The sequence below is a fragment of the Notamacropus eugenii genome, chromosome 6, assembly GCF_028372415.1.
Source record: "Notamacropus eugenii isolate mMacEug1 chromosome 6, mMacEug1.pri_v2, whole genome shotgun sequence".
Classification (NCBI taxonomy): domain Eukaryota; kingdom Metazoa; phylum Chordata; class Mammalia; order Diprotodontia; family Macropodidae; genus Notamacropus; species Notamacropus eugenii.
The window spans coordinates 87,754,675-87,774,827 of NC_092877.1; positions in this window are offsets into that span (position 1 = coordinate 87,754,675).

Sequence of the window (20,153 nt, forward strand, 5' to 3'; positions counted from 1 at the left end):
AAATGAATCATAAATTACAAATTCATTATAATGAATTCAATTTCCATTGTAAGACAAAGGAATCATGAAATTATTATAGTATCTATTTTCCAAGTTTCTGCTTTCCCATAGATGATAAATCTAGCATTAAAAAAGTTTCCCTCAATATCTGCTCCAATTTTAACACAAGTGTAAATCCTAACTAAACTAAAAATTTCAGTTCTTAAAGATGTGTTTGAGCTGAGTTCCTAAATTTAAATCACATTTCAAAGATGTTTGATCATGGATATCTTGTGCTCCTCCCTTTTAAAAATTATTCTACCAGCAGTTTTACAAAAACAAAAAGAGAGAACAGAGGAATAAGGATGTTTATCCCACACATAGGTATAGCCGAAGAAAGCATTACTCATCTTTTGGCTAACTTTCCAAGGAGGAATCTTTCCATCCTTAAGTAGTCTGAACCTCAGACCATAAGTACTTAGTCTGTTATCAGGCCCAATGAGAGGCAAAGTAAAGTAGGATCTTTGTTGTTTTTGTTTTAGTATAATCAAATTCTTCTATTGAATAATTCCATTAAAGAAGATCTTCCCCACCCATTAGGGCCTGGGAAGATTTGTAGGAAGTCCCACATTTTTTGTTCATGAGGCACTGGTTCTCAATGGTTGTGATGCCCTTTGACTCTAAAAAATGTTTAAGTACTCTGAGGTAAGGTTTTACTTTGGGGCTTAGTTTTTAGAAGAAGCTTTGTGTTTCAGATGAGACTCTAGGAATCCACTAAGCAGCCCCCTGGCTTTAAAAACCCAGATGTTGGTGCTTCCCTCTGTGGTAACTATGTATGTATGTATGGTCAGGCTGTTGCATCTGTCTGTTGATTTGTGATGTATGTGTTGCTTACTGTCAGACAGTTTAGAAGTGCTGTCTGTTGATTTAGATTTATCTGTATTTTCTCTGTAATTCAGAATGCTGACTTTTTCCCCTGAGTGAATGATGCATATAATTGATTACAGTGATTGTTTACCCCTCCAAAGTTGCTTTTCTTTTAGAAATGTAGATCTAAAAACCTGCGATAGCTGCCTGCCCTGTGTATGTCTGGGTGCTTGCTTTTATGAGGTATCAGTGTTACCTGTCGCAAATAGCTAGAAAACCTCTTCAAGACAACTAGAAGAAAAAGAATGGATACCATCACCGTGATTAACAGCTCTCTTTTATTTTTTATTTTTTGCCATTGTTGACTGACTGATTTTGGTTTCTTTTCTTGTCTCTACTTTTGAATTTATCAGATAAACAATGCTTTTTTATTAAGAGTCATAGATATTCGGAGTGAAATGGTGTGCTTTTATTTTCTCTCAGTTCCTGTTAATGTTTTGTTCCTTTGATGTTTTCATAGTTCTACCATAGTTCCTAGGATCCGATTTTTGCCAGAATAGATTCACAACAGTGAAAAGGCATGCAGATAAAAGCCAACTTGCCCCTTTCCTGTTTATTGATAACTCAGTAGCCCATTTTTCCTTTTAGATCAAAGTGGGAGGATATATTAAAGCTTTCCAGGTGAAAGTCTTTTAACTCTACCCTCAGGTTTAGCTATATAGTAGCTGAATATGGCCTCCATGTTGGATTCTGTGCAGACCTGTATTTAAAATTACTGTTTTGTAGCATATTGAAGATTTTTGTCTCAGCCAGCCAATGAAATGTCATCCATAAAAGAAAAAAATTAAATTAAAAATATTTTATTATAGAATTATACAAAATAGAAGACTTCAAGAACCAACATATTAGAAAATTATTTAATATCACAGGATGTCAATTTCAAATCCAGTTCTGACACTTTCTAGTTATGTCACTTTGAATAAGTCCTTCCTTCTCTCTGGGTCTTTCCTTTTCTATAAAAGTTGTGCTGGCTCAAATAATCTCTCAGGTGCCTCAGCTCCAGTTCTTAAGTTGTTGGGATCCAGTGGGCCTCAATCTCGTGTTTCTCTTAAAACTGGTGACGTGATGAAAATATGAGAACTTATTAGCAACATAAAGCATTCAAATTATTTAAAATTGGTTTCTATTCTTATTTTTTATGATTAGGTCTCCTATCCTACCCTAACCGGAAAGGCAGTTATTGATCAGAGGCTTGATCCAACTCCCTGGAACTTTTGACCTCTTCTGTTTCTCCTGTGAGCTATTTTGCCTTTGCCTGAGCTGACCTCTGTCCTCCAAATTTCTGGAATCTCACCATATTGATGTCAAACTTAGTAGGAACATATGATATTCATGACTAACTACAGCTATGAAATCTCAAACATAAGCAATTTGCCAGCCTCAGGATCCCAAGTAGCAGGGGTTACAGGTAGGGTTCACAGACCAACTTTTTCTTAAATGATATTAAATGAACAAATCATACAAATAAGCAAAACAAACAAAGAAACAAAAAAAAAAAAAACCTCAAAAAACCCAGAAGATCTTTGCCTATATTACAGAGATGTTATCTGGGAATCAGGCAAAGTAGCTTCCAAGATAAGGGTAGCCACCTCAGAATTGTAGCCACAGAAGTAGCATTGAACTGGCAAGAATTTTAGGTAGAGAAGCCAAGTATTGTGTCTGTTCAAGGTGCTGCCCTTTTTATGCTAAGCAGTTTAGTGCTAAAAGGGAAAGAAATTGTGCTTTTGTGTGAAAGAAAATAGTTAAATTAGTTAGTAAAAAATATTGTCTGCAATGGAAAATCATTTTGATTCCTGAAAGAAATAGGAGTGCATACAAAGTTTTCAGATGGTATTTGAACAGTTGGGACAGAATAGGAACCATGATCTAAGAGGAAAAAATTAAATCACCCTGGGAGGAATAGAGGTTGATATCTTATCTGCATGTAACAATTTGATCATTTAAAGGGGCAAAAGCCATGACTTTTAGTTAGTAAAAATTGGGAAAATGTGAGTAAAAAGAAATGCAATTTTAAGGACATAAAATGAGGTGGGATTAAGCAGTTCATTTAAGAGGGCATTATGGACCATCAGCTCATACATATTTCATTGTATTATGAATTAATGGGATGAAAAAAATGAGAAGGAAGTAAGGAGGGAGAAGAAAGGTAGAAGAAAAGAAGGAAGAGATATTTAACTTTTTTGGAGACGAAGAATTTTTTTTTTTTAAGTATAATGATTTCATAGTAGAAATTTGATGAAATGTTACCTCTTAAGTGAAAGAGGAGTCAAGGAATTCCAAGAGGTTCTAATTTAAACCATTGGAAGATATAGGAGCTAGAAAGCTTAGAAGCTATTGAGGTAAAGCAATTGAAGAATTTGGGAGGTACAGATTGGACTCAGCAGGGGTTAAACATCTTTATAGGAGCTCTTTGTAAAGATTAGCACAGGGCTTCAGCTGTGTGATTCCTGATTAGTTGGAGAGAGGCTCAACCTCATTGGACTCAATAACTTCAGTTAGAAATACATACTGCTTTTCAGTGCCTCCTACAGAGGTGAACTTTCTCAAAAGTGTCTTTTACTCTTTGCTGTAACCCTCTGATTTAAAAGGAAAAAGCAAAAAGGAGAAAGGAGGGTTTTCAGTCCCTCTCCCAGAAGAGATACTAAGGTATCATTGAATGATTTAAAATCCTAGTGAGTGAAGATCTGGTTAGGTTTGTCTTGTTTAATTTTACCTATCTTTTTTCTTCCTGTGACCCCTGTTTATTGCTGTTTAATTGGACAGCAGGGTATGTATTACATAGTGAATAGCTCACTGGGGCTGTCTGTATTGATCATAGATAGCCAGCTTTGGTGAATTTCACTGTTCTCTGACTTAAAGGAATCTGGTATCCAAATTAGGAGTTAGCACTTTCTAAATGACTTTAAACTAAATGAAATTATAAATGCTGGGTTTAATTTGATAATGGAAGAGAAAAGGATTTGCCCAAGAAGAGAAATGAGAATCATTTGACAAGTAATTAGCACAGAAGTAATTTCCTGTGATGTATATGTTCCTAACTGGACCCTTCATATAAAGTGTAAAACCTAGAGTTGTGAGTTACCCCTAGGCACTGGGGTTTCCTCTTTCAGGTACTTAAAGTTCAGATTTCTGAGTGTGATCACTCTTTTCCATAGATATATAGGGATGTGCACTGGAGGAAGATACTTAGGTTTATGTAGAGATTATGATGGATTTTATAATTTATACATTTGTTTTAATATATGAACGCTATAGCCTACCTTGTAATAGTTGCTTGATAAATGCCCATTGATTCATTTTTACACACACACACACACACAGCATGGTTCTGCAGCAACAGGCTCCTCAAGATTTTTAGCTATATTATCTTACTTACTCTCTCTAATTTTGTATTAGAGAAGTTTTTACTTTTCTTAACTAAATGTGGACTTTTTTCAGCTGATTTTCATTGCCATGGTACTGTACATAAGGGAGATTTTAGTTGTAAGGTGGATTTTAGTGCGTGTAAAGTGAATTTTTGTTATTTCTCAGAGTTCAGTTTCCCAAGATCCATAGCCATGACAATCAACAGTTCTCAAGTATTAAACATGAGTTCCCATAGTTATGGTTCAAAACATCTCCACCACGCCTGCACATAGTTATATAATGGTAAATAACGTAGCATCCACTGTGGCTACAGGGATGAGGTGATGTAAACTTTTGAGGCTATTGCTGGCAATATGCCTTCTTTGTCTGTTAGTATATAAAACACGTGGTCACTACACAGTGAATGGGGAACCTTTAGGGTATAATTCACAAATGCTGTGTGTGCCTTAACTGGCCACTATTAAGGTTTGGGGGGAACCTTAGGATTGAATGCACAAGCTGGAATACTGTATGTTCCTTTATCAGCCCCCACCAAGGCTTGGGGGGGAATCTGCACTTTTCTCGAATGGCTCCCATTGAGGCTTGAGGAGATTTAAGGGAAGCACAAGTTGGACCTGTCTCAATTGCCCCATTGTCTCACCAGGCCCCTATGAGAAGGGTCATTAGGGAATGCTGTAGGAGTGCTCCCATTATCAGCAATCCTCTTCTGAGAAAACTAGACTAGAATAAAGTAAGATTATTATCCCCTTTTGAGTGTCTTTCCTGTCTGACCAAATCAAGGGTGAACCTGTGCTAGCAGCTCTCAAGTATGCTGTGTCTTATCTGTCTTTTAGTTACACTTGAGTGCATTGGGTTTACAGTCTACTAAAATCTCAAGACTTTTTCATATCAACTATTTTCTAATTTGTGTCTCCCTACTCTATGCTTGCAAATTTGATTTTTTTTAAATTCTAAAACAGAACACTGTAATTATACTTCTCTCTTCAAGTTCAATTTCTCTATTTCCTTTTAAACTTTTCTAAAAATGAAATCATAATTATTTTTACCTAATGTGTTGTTAGTCATCACTCCTGATTTCACATAGCTGTGACTTTGATAAGGCATTGATAAAATGTTACACAGGGCCAAGCAGAGAGCCCTGTGGCACTCCAGAAGAGACAAACTTCCAGACAGCTATGAATCCGTAAGTTAATACTAACTGTCTCCATTTAATCATGTAGCAACTAATTCAATTATATTATTATACAAGCTACATCTTTCTATCTTGTCTACAAGGAGATTGTAAGAAGTTTTGTTAAATGTCTTCCTGAAATCCAGATGCACTGTATCCATATGTTTCCCCTGAAACAGGAAGCTAGTAACCTCATCAAAGAAATAATAAGGTTATAATAAGGTTAATCTAGTCTGACTCACTCTTAATAAATACATCCTAGCTCATAATGAACATGTCTTCCCTTTCTAGGGACTCATAAATTATTCTATTCTAAAATTTGATCTGCAAATAATGTCAAACTCATAAATGTATAGTTTGAGTTGTCCACATTTAGAATCACAAGATTTCAGAGTTGGAAGGGGTGCACAGCGGGTCCAACTCAATTGGCATCATCTATACCTCTCCTCTTTCCCCCAATATAGCTTTAAAAAGCCTAACTGAAGATATTTTTCTTGAATCTTGATTGTGCCCTATTTGCTTCTCCAGCAGGGAGATTGTCCCAGTGTGCTGGTTCAAGTCAGTGGCATGCTTACTTACATTTCCTCATGTAACTTTTACTCCCCAAAGATTTTTACCAGTATTCTGTTCTTCCTATAACGATGATACTCATAGATAACGTATGAAAGGAACATCCTCTAATAGAATTTTTGATTGCCTACTTATCTTGGCTCTTTGCAACCTGGAAGATGAAAAAGAAAATAGCTGATGAAAATTAAGTTAAAATATTTTTTGTTTCTTCAATTTTGAGCCAGAAATAATTACTGGTAAAGACAAAATAATTACCAGTGGCCAGACAACCAGGGCACTAAATTGCTAAGCATTTGTTAAACACTATGATAGGTGCCAAAAAAGATAAACACTCCCTACCCACATCTTTAATATGCTTTTTGGCCATTGATACAGCACCCCAAGGTGACTTTCATTGTCTCATACTTGTCAATATAGATGATTTTTTTAATTGAATGAAGACTTGACTAAAGTATAGCAAGTTGCATTTAAAATATGTCAACTGTAAGAACAGATATCTTTGAAAGGATGTGCAGTGGAGGGAGTGACGTAAAAGAAAACTGTGCAAGCTTTTATAGTTTTTTTTTTTCTTTTGCTTTGTTTTATTTTTTTCTTTAGATTTGGGCAGTCTGTGTTCACTTAAAATGTGCATCTCGCTACGTAGCCTTTTTTTGTGAGGAATATATCATTTGTGGCTATGTTCATGAAGATCCAAAATGGCTAGTTTAAATCTGGGAAAGAAGCTCATTATGAGAATTAAGCTGAAATATCTGTGGTTGAATTGAAGAAAGTATTACTAAAGATAGGACACACTACACTGTAGACACTTATCTGTAAGACAAATATAATCCCAATATAACTTCAGTGAAGAATATTGTCCTTTAGATTGAAATGTAACTGACTCTAATAAATAATCCTTTCAAGAAATTATGAACAGTTTTTAACTTAAAAAAGGTGATTTCAGGGGGAAAAAAACTTTATGTTTGTCTCTTTAGTATGAAAGCTTTTTACCATAAATCTTTTTTCTGCAATGTTCTACATAGAGGTAGTTAAAAGATTCTAGGTTCTTCATTATTTTGGTGATAATATTTCAAACTCTTTATGATGGGAAAGATATTACTGCTAAGTTCAAAGGGTTAGGAGGGAATTCCTGTTAGATTCTGTAGTCCAGGAAGTGTTCTATCAGTTATAACTACACCGTGAGGCAACTTCAAGTACAAGCATTATTCCAGCTGTTTATAATAGTAACTGGATGTGTAATCGCCTAGACAAATTGAGACATAGAGGAATGGAAGGGCATCATCTATGTCTGTCTTCATTTCAAGCCTCATCCTACTCCAATGTCTTCTCAGATCCTCTTGGGGCTTCATGTTTAGATCACGGCCCAAACATACCTGGCCCTTCATGGAATAGTAAAATAGATAAAGTCTGCTTTGATATCCTCTGACTTCTTTTAGTACCTCTCTCCTCCTTTTGAGTGCTCACCACCAGGACCATGTTTTGTGTTCCATCAATAATGCAGAGTTTTGCTCTCTATTATTATGGAATTTCAGTTACAATCTCTGGCAACATGGGAGATTTTCTTTCTTTCTTTCTTTCTTTTTGGGGCTGAGGGAGGGCTAATGAAACTCTGCTTAGTGGTCCCACAGAGAATATATTATAGGTTTTTCTCAGTGCTTTTTAGCTCAATAAGCCCTACTGAGACAAGAGGATTTTTAGTTAGTTGTGACATTATGTATAAAGATAATAGGCAATGTAGGTCTTTTCCAAGCTGAGCAAAGGTTGATTTATGTTACAGTACCAGGTCTTAAGGCAGTTGGGACCTTTGTTTAAAAAGGATGAAAAACCTAGACCCATAGACCTTTATAAAGAACTCTTTGCCCGAAGAAAGAAGCCAGTTGGAACCATTCATCAAAGCTACTTCATTATTATTCCATCCTGTGCTGGTCAAATTCCCCCTTCATACTTCACTGATTGTGTGCTCAGTGATTTCTTAGATGCTCCTTCAGCTATCATGAAGGCGTTTGTATTAGTAAGCACCCCAACATATAGGTGGGGTCTACTACCCCAGGTTATTAAATCTGCATTTATAAAAGGAAAGGCAACTTTTCACTAAGTCATGTGCAGCTTTTTATTTTCCACAAAGGCAGAAATCACACACCTCCTTGGAGATGTAAAATGATGCATTTCTGATCTGTCTTTAAAAAAATCCTTATTAATAACCAAATTCTTACTGTGTCCCAGTTCACCCGTGACAACTAGAATGCAATATTTTCTTCATCTCACAATCACTGCTTGCCTTAAAAGCTCTAGGTCTCCTCTTTCTTGAAGGCTTACCTATTTCTTCAAATTTACTTTTCTCTGTACATGCTAAATCTCTTCAGTAACATCAGCATAAGCTCTGTAAAGCAAAGACTATTGCATCAAACTGGCAAATGATTAATATTTGAATTGAGCCCCAGAAATGGGAAATATGTCCAAAGCTAGTTAAAGTAAAAACAGCATTTGCCATGATGTTACGGATGAGGGATGATCACTGAATTGGTACTCAAGGATGTGAATCTGGGCTCGCTTCCTTTTTCACTTTTGGGAAGCTGTTTTACCACTCAAACCTTCAGTGTGCTCACCTGAAAAATAAGCATGTTAGACTACAGGCTTTGTAACCTTCCTTCCAACTTTAAGTCTTGTGATTCTTCGATACTCCACTTGCATTCCTCACTATACCATGGTGCCTCTAATTGTCTACTGCCACAAGTGTGTCCCTAAAGTGTGTGGAAAAAGTAAGAAGCTTTGAGGGTCTGGTTTCCTACTATTTTATAACAATAATTGAACAACATGATTCTTGTTACTAGTGATGTTATAGCTTTCAACTTGCAGAAAACAATGGAAGTTAAATGTAATCTTTTCTTACTATATTTGAAACATTATTTAAACTGAAATTTCAGAGGATTCATTTCACTTTCAAAAAGACTTTTGATTTTTTATTTAGTCAATACCTTATACTTTCCAAATTGTTGGGGGAAGATGATGAGGATTAAAACACCTTAGAAATGAAATTCATGGAAAGAGTTATGTAAACTGATAGAAAATGAAGTAAACAGAGCCATCAAAATAATACCTGCAGTGCAATATAGAACAATGTTATTGGATACAGATTGGATACAGATACAGATCTGTTATTGGTAACAGATACAAATGTAAAATGAATGTTTAAAATGATAAATGAAAAGTTTTACCTTGCCAGGCCTAGAGGCCTGTGTGGGCTACCCGAGTCTTCTTACCTCACCTCCGAGGTCTTCGGTTGGCCAAAACCGGATGCTCATATGAGAGAAAGGACGTTCCAGAGTCGAACAAGGGTTGAACTTTATTTCAGGGTCTAAGTTACAAGTGCAGGGGGTCTTCCTTAGGAGGAAGAGGGGGAGATTTCCTAAGGAGGCTAGGATCTTAAGGGATTGGAAGTAGAAGTACAAGCGGGGAGAGAGGGGGAGGGGAGAGAGGAAAGAAGAGAAGCGGAGCCTACTGTCCTCTTGGCTCCTCACATGCTAAGAGAGCTTTCAGGCTTCCTCAATCCTACTTAACCTTCAGCCACACAGTTTGCATCTGAATACCGTGCTGTTAGATAACAATAGTGTGCCTAGATCCGGGACGACCTCGAGGGCAGGGAGACTCCACCCATCACTTATCTCCCTGGGAGAGGCGGAAATACCCGAGCTAGCCGAGCTAGCTCAGTCTGACCTTCTCGAATCCCCGCTGTTCGTGGAGGGCCTCGTAAGACTCTAAGATTTAGAAGTCCCACTTTTACCCGCCCGAGACCGTCCACACGGATTTGAACTTCCAATCCCAACATTACCTCAATGAAGAGATAGGGAAGGACACCTATCCCCTTCTTTGCAGGGATGGTTTTGGTGTTGAACAGATACTGAACATTGAATATAATCTCAGGTTTATTTCAATGTTTTTAAAAGTTCTGACTTTTTAATCTTTATTTTAAGAAATGACTTTATAGGATGTAGAGAAATCTATGTTATAAAAATATCAAAAAAATATTTTAAAAGCAATATACAAGGTCTGTCAATAGCCTAACCAATCCATAGAGGCAACAAGACGCCACACTGCATGGGGTGCTGGATTTGGAGTCAGGAAACCCTGAGTTCAAATGATGCTTTAGAACTTATGAGCTGTGGGACTTTACATACATTATTCAAGTTAATTTGCCTTCAGTTTCCTCATCTGTAAAATAAGTCATTTGAATTTGAAGTCCTCTGTTTCCCCTTCCAACTCTAAATCTGTAAAGTGAAGAAAAACCAAACTGATGAAAAATTCTTGTTTTTTATACTGAATTATATTGAATGATCAGTTTAATGAGTTAATGTATCACTATTGGACAAAAGTGGTGGAGATGAAGAATGAGTTGAACTCAGGACTGAATACAATAAGATAGCATTCAATATTGCCCTTAAGACATTGTAACGTGCTACTAATAACCCCAAGCTTCTCCCTGGCACCTTTACCCATATCCAATAAATTAACGTGAAAAGATCTTCGCACAAAGAATAATTAGATTGATTCACTTGGACCCGGTACCCATGAGGAGAAAAGTAGAGGAGGGAACTAAAGAAAGACCTCCAGTGAGTTGAATATACCTCTACGGAGGATTTATTGCAAAACATAAAAACTGGTGACACAACAGGAGAAGTAGATGACTTTCTACCTGTGCCAATGGAAGAAGTTAATACGTTGATGAGGTCACTAAGCCATAGAAACACTGAAGTACGAGTAAAGAAATTCTGTCCCTGGAAAATTAGCCAACAGTTTTCATTGACATTTAAAGCAAGTGTGTAGCATATTCCCAGTGTTTATTTACCATGGCATATTAAAGAAAACAATAAGAACAGCGGTTCGATTTAGGACATGAGTGAATACAGTCCATGACTTAAATGTGACTGACCTGGATAATCCCCTTGAAATACTGTCTTCATTGAAGGCAGGAGGGAATTCCTTGAGATTATTAGCTTCAGAATCATTTAAAGAATTTGAAAGGGAATGAAGCTAATGCACAAAAGGAAACTGGCAGGTCTCAGTGCAATTCCATTAATGATTCTGGTAGTTTAATAAAACAAGCGACATATTGCAATCTCAAGTTTGGGAGGGAAGAATTTTAATTTCAAAACTGCAGATCAATTACACAATATCATAGCACATTTATTCTAAATGAAAACCAGGATTGAGATGAATTCCTTTTCCACTAACAACATACAATAAAATGATAATTGAATGATACTCATATAATTAGAGTTAGTTTTACCCTGCCCTCTCTGATTCACTATATCTCCACTGGCAAAATATTTTTTTTATAAGATAAAACAGGAAACCATAAGAAAACAAAGTGACAGTATTTAAAATAACTGTTTGGATGATCGTTCTGTCAGCTTACCTGTCCAAACTGTACCTTGTGCCTCTAAGATATATTGTAGTACACAGTGGGAACTGAGAGTAATGATACAAGTCTTTGCCAGGTTAATCAGTCACTCAGCAAGCATTTATTGAGCATCTATGATGTGCCCAGCCCTATGGGAACCAACAGCTTCTTCCCCTTCAATTGATCATGAGACATGGTTATGTCCACTGCTGCTGGACATAATACGACACTGTCCCTGAAGATAACTGGGTTATTTCCTGAGTAAGGTGTATTACACTTGATGATCTTTCAAGTCAATTCAACATACATTTGTGGAACACTAGAGATACAAATACAGGATACAAATCCTGTATTCAAGCAACTTGAAATTCAATATAAATCTCACCAAAAGATAAGGGATTATATATACATTAAATAACTGAAATACAAGCGTCAAGTTTCTAAAATTGTTTAGGCAAAGTGACATTAAGAAATTTGAAGAAAAAGAAATTGTTTTCACCTTGATGAAAGGTTCAACGTTTAATCCAAATGCAATCATTTCATGAAAGTTTCTCTGACTCTTCCTTCCCTTTTGTTCAGGGTAAAAACTGATTTACCATAGCAAGTGTGTGTGTGTGTGTGTGTGTGTGTATGAGCGCATTTGTCCTTCATTGCCGAAGAAGACTATACTATGAGAGAATAATGACATGCTTTGCACTTGATTTTGTTTTGAGTAAGGGAGGGCTGTGCAGGTCACCAGCCTCACTTCTCCTCCACAGCCATCTGGATCCAGTGACCAGATATTCATCAGGATGACTGGAGATGACCCAGGATGAGGCCATTGGGGTTAAATGACTTGCCCAAGGTCACACAGCTAGTGAGTGTCAAGTGTCTGAGGTGAGATTTGAACTCAGGTCCTCCTGACTCCTGCACTGGTGTTCTAACCACTGCACCACCTAGCTGCCCCTTTTCCATAGTAGAAGGATTCCTGAAGAAAGAGGAATTTGACCTTTGCCTTGAAAAGGAGATAGAGTATCAATATATAGAGAAGAAAGAGATTATTCCCCATGATCTGGAAAATGGCATGTGAAGAATTCTGCCAGTGAAAATGTCCACATTAACTGAGGATAGTGGGAGACCAGTCTGACAACCTAAACATTCATTCAAATGAAAGTAGTATTTTCATTCGAAAGCCACTTTGGAGACAGTCTTATTTTGTACTATATTGATAATAGCAATCTATTTATCATCTATACCTATATATAAATGTAATTGGGGGGAAAAAGTCTTATAACCATTCATTTCTGTTTTATTCATAAAAGATCTGTGATCTCATCTAAAACTTATCTGTTGACTATCAGATCCGATCAGAGAATCATCATTTTCCATGCCTGGAATTTCTTCTTTCTCTCCCACTTTTCATTTCATTCTCAGGGATCAATAGCAACATCAACATTACCACCACTAGAGTGAAGGACATACCTGCCTACTGCCTTATGGTTCACCTTCAGCTTCTCTGTGATTTTGAGTCTAGGCTGCCTAAGCCATCACTGTCCATCACTCCCTGCTACTTTATATCCAACAATCTGAACCCCATTCTTCCTATATCCTTATGCTACTCTACTCTTCAACCATGTAATGCAACACCCCTGCCTTATTATTAACAAACTACCCTTCAGTTGGCTTAACCCTGGAAATTACTTTGCATATTGTAAAATATAATTGCTTAAGTCCATGCTGTTCTTACCCAATAGAATGTAAGCATATTGAGTATACAATATCTTTTGACTTTATCTTTATACAATATCACCCAACCTAGCGCAATGTCTGACATGTAGTAGACACTTGGTAAATATTTACTAACTGGAACTAAAACCATATCTGTTCACCCCTTATAACTCTTATCTATATTCTTTCAAAGGGGCGTCATCAAAATCCTATGGTTCTTCCTTGGTTTCTCTTGATATTCTAAGGTTACCAATGGAGCACACAGACGACTCATCATTTACTCCTCATTTTCCTTAGGTCACCAGACCATCTACTTTACACCTACTTTTCCTTAACACTGCTTTGCCTACATAATTTCACCTTTGTGTTATGTTACAACCTGCTTGTGGCCACCACCCCTATGCTTTTACTATCCACAAAACTCAATTTCACTGAAATAGGAGGTAGATTGGATTTCCTTTGGTAATTGCAATGTTATTTTAATAACTCCAAGGTTGTTCTTAAAACAATGTTCCTTTTTTTCAATACCAGTATTCTACCAGTGATGTTGTATGGCTTTGACTTATAAAGCAATATTATTCTGTACAAATAAAATTGAAGATTGCCCAATTTCTAAGGAATAAATTTTATTTATGTAGTATATTCATGAATGTTTGTATGTATGTTTTCAAGCTATGTATATATACACTGTGCTTTTGTTTTTATTTTTGCTGCTATCTCACTAACAAATTTATTTGGCCAATTTAACTTATAGAATGCTAATATAATATGGAAAGGGGATATAACATCATCTCTATGTTACAGTTGAGGAATCAAAGAAAAAGAAAGTTATGGATTGTTTCAAATGACAGAGACCTAAAGGGACAAATCCAGATTGAGGTATGAAGCAGCTTCAGCCTTAATCCACTATTCTGCCCACTACATCATGGTTCTATTGAAGTGCCTTGTTAATTCCTCTAGAGCTTATCCTATGGTAGCTTATGCAATCGATCTAGCGTGAGAGACAAAAGTGTGAGGGTTCAGTTGGCCCAAGATCTGTGAACATATTATTGACTCAGACAAGATTAGGAGAAAGTGTTTTAAAATGTGTGTCTTCCTTCTTACTCTATTAACACATTCTTCTAAATCTCATTCATAGCTCAAAGTATGAGAATTTGAAGGAAAAAAAAGAATGTGTCCTTGTTCTTATTCTGTTTTCACATATTTGTGAACCCCAGTCACACCCCAAAAAGCCTTGCCTGGAAAGTAAAATAGATTTTGTTTAGAAGGAAAAATATTTTGAAGTATAATTTTGAAATTAGGTCTGCAGGTTTAGACAAACACTTTATTCTACCAAGTTGTACATGGCCCAAAGTGTTGCAAGCTAGATACATTTGTCAAACAAGCAGGAAAAACAGCTGTATTTGATTCTAGCATCCTATTTTTATCATGCTCCTCCTAGTATTCAAATTTTGCCATCTGAAAAATGATGCAATTTATAAACTTTTAAAAAATATTCCATTGCATGTTCAAGGTTGTACTCCTAAATTAAACTGAGAATATGTATGTGTGAAAACATAATTTTTGTACCTGCAATTATCAGTTTTGTTTTTCCAGCTTATCTAAGGTGTTTCAATAAATGTACATACAGATTAAATGCTAACACATATATTACAAATACAGATAGATAGGAATGTGATAATCTATTCTATTGTGTGATAAAAGCAAATACCAATTGGTATTTATAATGTGTTATATGATTTTCTTAAGTGAATTCTATGAGGCTAATATATAAAAGGAAACTGGCAGGCCTCAGTGCAATTCTATTAATGATTCCAACAGTTTAAGAAAACAAGCTAAATATTATAATCTCAAGTTTGAGAGGTAAGAATTTTAATTTCAGACCCGAAAATCATTAGACAATATCCTAGCAAATTTATTCTAAATAAAAACCAAGATTAGGATGAGTTCCTTTACCACTAATAACATGCAATAAAATGATATTTATCATCATTTCCACCTCCGTACCTAGACTAATATAATCTGCCTCTTAGTCATATTTTCTTTTTTATGCTCATTTCAATATTAGTTATTCCTCTTCTTTTACAGGTGAGGAAACAGCCCTAAAGGAGCTACATTGACTTTTTAAAGCACACAAAGGCAGCATAAGAAACAAAGTTTGAACTCTGGTCTCTGGTTCTTACTCTAAAATCAATATTCATTTCACTGTGTCATGCTGTTTTCTTGATGTGGGAAGTATGAACTTGGAGCTAGGTTACTGACATCACTTCAAGTTCATATGACAAATTTGAGCCTTCCCTTATCTGAATAGTTGTTACCTTAAACAAGCAGGTTCCAGAAGTAGAGAAATGTGCATCCATTTTAGTGTATGACGTGCTTTTCTCAAAAACACATAAAAGCTGATAATGACCATTAGAGACATTTCTTCCTTAACTTATGGAAAATGTCTTACCATAATTTTAACATATTACCATAACATATTACCATAATTTTAAGTAAGAATAAATGTTTCTAGTATATTATGCATTTTATTGAATTCTATATTTTAAATATATTAACTAGGGATTTTGGATAAAGCATTTTGGCTTAATTGATTAAAACAATTTGTTTGTTTGCATTCCCCATTATGTTAATTGGTTATTTTTAAAATTTGTAGGAATATACTCATGATTTTAAAGTAATTTGCCAGGAAAGTTTCTTTTTTAATTTTAATATTTGCTCTTTACATATTAAGCTCCCTAATTTTCATATTCTAGTGATAGTCAATAATATATTTGGATGAGTATAATTTCAGTGAGTTTTAAAAAGCATATATATTTTATATGCAAATTATAAAAATATGTGTAAATATACCTCCACTAGTTAATATAAATTTTCTCAAGCTATTATTTTTTTCAGGTTGCTCAGTTAATGCACATACATATATACATACATACATATATACACACATCTGTATACATACATGCGTGTGATATATATGAAGATATATGTGTATATAATGCATATATGTGGATAGAGTGTGTGCATGTGTGTATAGTTCACAGATATAATAGTGGGATTCTACTACTATATATGTTTGCTTCAGATTTAATGAACTGACAAGAAAATTGGCTAAGCTAATCCTAGCTTTACTGAAGCTCAGTTAGGCATTAGAGACATGGTAATAAATGCTTAAAGCTTAAAATCAAAATCTCCAACCCTGATATTGGCCTGTACACAAATATGAAAAGAGAGGGGTAACGATTAGAACTGACATAAACTATTTTAGCTTGTTATCAACTTTTTGTACAATGTCTTTTCTTTTTATCCTTTGAGTTAAGCTCAGACATAGTGAAACTTTCAAGCTTATGATCCCGTTTCCTCAAAACAAAATACAGTAGTGAAACTCAGCAGAAAACAATCCAAAGCAACATAAACTGACAGAGTCTGTCATAATATGGGGAGTGGGGAGATAATAAAACTGATTGAATTATCTAATGGAATTAGATTGCAATGAATAGTTATTTTAATGTAAGCGGAATAAGGTCTATTCTAATTCCAACTCCATTAGTCCTCTACAAGTCATTTAAAATGCATTAAAAATAAAAAAAGATAGAATTTTTAGGAAGGTATCTATTTTTTTTTCATTTATGCTAAATGCACACAAGATAATATTATTCAGCATGCAATGATGAATTCCAGTTTAGAGTAGGAGTCAATGTAAAGTTGTACCCATCCCAGGACACACACCGTCTGAAGACTCAAAGCCCAATCATCAGATCAAACAATAGCAATATATAGCATTTAAAATCATAGTCAATATATATTGACTACGTGCCAAGAACAGGGCTAAGCACTAGGGATACAAAGAAAAGCAAAAGACAGACTGCCTACAATTCGTTTGAAATCTAATCTCATTTCAGGAATTCCTTCTTATGATGTGCATTGCAACTCATCTATGCCTGTCTATCCTGTACAACTCTTGTCTGTGTTCTGGCCAAACATTACCTCAATTGGTTAAAAAACAACACCCCTGTGGGGTGATCTAAAATCTATATGATTCTTGTACCCATTGCCTCCTTTTCCCATCACCATCACAGTGCAGAAATTAAAGTGGGTCCAATAAGATGGAGGGATTGCATTTTTCATTCAAGGTTTCTCTAAAATAATATGCATATATATATATATATATATATATACATATACATATATATATATATATATATATATATATATATATATATACACATGTTTGTTGCACCATTATTTTCTTGAATCTTTATGATCATACAAATAAAAGTGAATAGAGTGAATGGACTAGGAACACTGTTTTTTGCTGGTGCTGTTTAGTTATATTAGGCATATCTGACTCAGCCCAGCATCACACAACTCAGGAAGATGATTCCACTTTACCATTTAGCTGCCTAAGAATACTGATAAAGACTTGTAGAGAGGTACTAAAAATGGGTTATGGTGCTTTAGACACTGAAAGTAAATGTCATTTATATTAATATTAAATAAAATTTTAACAAACACTATAAGACAGTGAGGCATTTTATCCTCAATGGTGTGGTCTAGAGAATGAAAACAAAGAAAGGAAAGTTCCATGAAAAATAATAATAATACCAAGGGAGGATTTCACAAAGGAGGAATACGTGAATAGAAGGAAGATTGAGAGACATTACTAGAGTTAAAGAGTATAGCAAAGGCAAAAAGTAAAGAATGGAAATAAATGAGTGATTGAACTAATGAGGGGAAACTGTAAAGCATTTACTAATGGTTTGACACTGATAAGGTTTTGGGATACAAATAGAACCATAAAAGATAGAAGTTCACCTTCTAATCAGGGAAGATAACGTGCATAACAGTGGTGTCTATGGAGGATTAGGGTGTAGGATGTGTTCAGGAAGGACCAGTACCTTTGGTGTAATGGCTGCTGAACCCTGCTTTCCAACTTCTGGGTCCACCTGTTCCACCAAATTCTCACCTGTAGCTCTAAGAAGCTGTAGCATGTGCAGCTGCTACACCCTAGAAAACCATTTTGGCAGACAGACCAAACTAGGTTGAGGTTAACCAAGAAGTCTCAAACCCATTGGTGACTTAGGGGGGTGTCTACCCCAAGCAAGTGAAGACTTCCCTTGGTGGAATGGGTGGATGAGAACAATTTGTTCCAAAGGCCATGAAGGCAGTTGAAACAGGTGACATGGAGTATTCAGAGTTTGGTTAGACATTGAAGATGCCAAGGACATCTACTGCATGCTGAGCTTTCACCAGTCATCTTGATTCTGTCCTCCCACTGAACTATGATGACTCTGGAGGAGAGAGTGAGGCTGACGACTTCGTGCAACTCTACCTCACTTAAATCCAATTTACCCATGAATTGAAAGACATGAAGCATTATTTTAGGTAGAGATGATGATGATAGTCACATGGTAATTGAATAACATATCCTTTCCAGGAATAGTAAAGTGGAGTGGATTGCATATTACTCTTATCAGATCTAGGAAAGGAAAGACCCCTGCTGAGTTTGGATAGATAACTGAGAATATTCACTGAGAAGTCTAGCTTCCCACAGAACTACCTTGAGTTCTGGATCAGAGTTAAGAAGGGTAGGGGATATTATGAAACTATATGTTTATGGGACAATGAGATCAGCAACCTTAAATAATAAAGTATAAAATACATTAAGATTTATGAAGTATTTCCCTCACAATAGTTCTAAGAAATTAGTCTATTATTGATCCCATTTCACAGATGATAAAACTGAGCCTCAGAGAACTGAGAATTTCTTCATCATAAACCAAAGGAACTTTTAGAACTGGAATTCAAAATTTTATTCTGATGAGGTTTTAAGGGTGTCAGGGACCTCTCAAGTACCAAAGGACAGGACAAGTTTGTCTGGAAAGAATTCACAGTCTCAAGTGATCTTTAAGTCAAGCTGCCAAAGGTTTATTGTTATGTTATTCAGTGGTCAAAAGCTCTTAAGAAACCTGTGACCTTAGAGGGGTACAATTAACATTTATATTGGAAAAACCATAGTGAAATATGTGCCAAGTATGCATATTAGGTGATTTAGTATGGGATTAAGGAGTGGTTAAGGAGAGGTGAGTTCTTAAAGGAACATTCACTTTTTGTTTTTACTGTGCAGGCATTTTACCCAGAGTTCACCAGGAAAAGCCCATGGCTAGAGGGAAGTGGGGGGAGGTGTGGTTTTTAGGTCTGCTACATCATCATTAAGTCAACTAGTGCTCAGGGCTGCCTAAGGATTATCTAGTCTGCTACCAGTCAACATCTTATTGGAGAAGATAGATGTAGGGAGTGTACATATGTCTTAAGTCTAGGATACACATAATGAGGAGTCCAGGGTGCATATAATGCAGTAGAAGGATGGTATAGATAGTATAATCAGTACTGAATATCTTTATGAGCCAGTACAAAGCCAGTTCACACTAATAATTGCTGCAGGTGTGGTTTGTTACTGTACCAGCCAGAGAGAGAAAAGTTTCTTCTGGGATCCACTCATAAGTAATTTCTAGGCATAGTATCCTTAGTCTGGCGAGAAACTGCCAGACATAGTGCTTTTGAGGCTAGTGGGAAATATTGTCTTGGAATTGGAATCTGACCACAAGCACCCAAATACCTCATCTTGATTAAAGAGGCAAAACTCAGATCAAAGAGAATTAAAAGGATTGCATTAAAAGTACATCAAGGTAGCAACACATTGATGAGCTGATCCCCTGAGATCAGCAATGGTTTGAAGGTGAAGACAAATTTTTAGAGATAACTTTAAGATAACCCAGGTAAGTCCATTTTAGCAAAAGAGGTGGGACTCTTCAATCTCAGTTCCTCCATAAGATAACAAGAATGTCACAATTTACCTGCAGGAGTAGGTGACAAAGAGCAGGTGATATAAAAAATGCAGACTTGGTGTCTCTTTACCCACTAAAGTCTCACCCAACACTGTTTGATAAGCAAGACTGGGAACCCTGGATAACTGAGTCAACATAAATTTCAACAACCTTTTGCTGGAAGTAGTACATAATTTTGTGACTTGAA